The following is a 1,976-nucleotide window of genomic DNA, read 5'->3' as shown; positions in this document are numbered from 1 at the left end:
AGGGCAGATGGAGGGAATTGTGGCAGTGGTGGCAGGCCCAGGGCTAGAGAGTTTTTATAGGGAAAAACCGCAAGCTATACATGCTTTGGCAACTTGGGATTGGGTAGAAGGGATATGCGGCAAGGTGATTTTTTTGAAACTATTGGTCTAGACTTTTGGCGGGAAACCACATTTGAAAACTATTGGGTTGGACTTTCAGCAGGGAAATCACAACCTGCTGAGCAGGATTATCTGGACTGCTCAGCAGGATTATCTGGATATCTTCAAGGGCCATAAACCACAGATAGCCTGTCTACAGGAGCATATTGCCCTGTAGCTGTTCAAGTTGTCATGGCACATTCCTGAGGTCCTTCCTGGAACTGAGTACAGCAGGTGGTCTAAGATGGTGGCCCTTCCATAAGATGGAATTTGTATTGCCTTCATATGAGCGTTGAGGCCGAGACCCAGCAGTCACCCGCTGCACCCACAGCTGCCCTCAGCAAGCCCGGCTCCACAGGCAGCAGCCTGGGGAGTGGTGGCCCTGGGGCCTCACATTGGCGGCTGCCGCCAGCCAGCAGGGACAAGAAGGTCATCATAAGGAAGGTTCTGGGAACAGTAAAATGGTTCGATATGAGGAACGGATACAGTTTCATCAACAGGAATGACACCAAGGAAGTATTTGAATACCAGACTATCATGAAAAAGAACAACCTGAGGAGCTACCTTTGCAGTGTAGGAGATGGAGAGACTGAGGGGTTTGGAGTTGTTGAAGGAGAAAAGGATGCGGAGGCAGCAAATGTTACAGGCCCTGGTGTAGTTCCAGTTCAAGGCAGTAAATGCGCAGCAGACCGTGACCATTATTTATAGATGCTATCCACGCCGTAGGGGTCCTCCGCACAATTACCAACAAAATTACCGGAATAGGGAGAGTGGGGAAAGGAAGGAGGGATCGGAAAGCGCTCCTGAAGGCAGGCGAAGGGTCCCACCTTACCACTCCTGGAGACCCTATGGGCGTGGACCACAGTATTCCAACCCTCCTGGGCAAGGAGAAGTGATGGAGGACGCTGGCAACCCGCGTGGGGGAGAGCATGGCAGACAGTGAGGCAGACTATGGATCGGGGTTACGGACCACGATTCCGCAGGGGCCCCCCTCGCCAAAGACAGCCTAGAGAGGATGGCAGGGAAGAAGACAAGGAAAATCAAGGAGACAAGACCCAAGGTCAGCAGCCACCTCAACATCGGTGTCGCCACAACTTCAGTCACCGATGCAGACACCCAGAGAACCCGAAACCACAAGATGGCAGCGACAAAAGCAGCCAATCCACAGCTGAGAATTTGTCCAGCTCCTGGGGCTGAGCAGGGCGGGGCTGAGTAAATGCCGGCTTACCATCTCTACCGTCATCCGGTTTAGTCATCCAACAAGAAGAAATGATATGAAATTCCAGCAACAAGAAAAGAACAGCCAGGCGGTGGTGGTGCATACCTTTAATCCCAGCACTCGGGAGGCAGAGGCAGGTGGATCTCTGTGAGTTCCAGGCCAGCCTAGGCTACAGAGTAAGTTCCAGGAAAGGCACAAAGCTACACAGAGAAACCCTGTCTCGAACCTTCCCCGCCCCCCCCCCCAAAAAAAAGCATTGTCTTATTCTGAGGGCTGGAGAGATGGCTCAGAGGTCAAGAGCACTGGCTGTTCTTTCAGAGGTCCTGAGTTCAATTCCCAGCACCCACATGATGGCTCACAACCATCTATAATGAGATCTGGTGCCCTCTTCTGGCATACAGGCATACATGCAGACAGAACACTGTATATGTAATAAATAAATAAATCTTAAAAGAAAGAAAGGAAGGAAGGAAGGAAGGAAGAAAAGGAAGGAAGGAAGAAAAGGAAGGAAGGAAGGAAGGAAGGAAGGAAGGAAGGAAGGAAGAAAAGGAAGGAAGGAAGGAAGAAAGAAAGAAGGAAGGAAGGAAAGAGAGAAAGAAAGAAAGAAAGAAAGAAAGAA

General features: G+C 50.6%; 1 pseudogene; it reads left to right on the top strand.

Annotated features, from left to right (window-relative positions):
* Nucleotides 1-385: 385 nt before the first annotated feature.
* On the top strand, nt 386-1,428 carry LOC102916206 (Y-box-binding protein 1 pseudogene; annotated as a pseudogene).
* Nucleotides 1,429-1,976: the final 548 nt, after the last annotated feature.

The sequence above is a fragment of the Peromyscus maniculatus genome, chromosome 2 (assembly GCF_049852395.1).
Source record: "Peromyscus maniculatus bairdii isolate BWxNUB_F1_BW_parent chromosome 2, HU_Pman_BW_mat_3.1, whole genome shotgun sequence".
Classification (NCBI taxonomy): Eukaryota; Metazoa; Chordata; class Mammalia; order Rodentia; family Cricetidae; genus Peromyscus; species Peromyscus maniculatus.
Note: the sequence above shows the minus strand (reverse complement) of the source record. Positions and strands in the feature narration are given on the sequence as shown.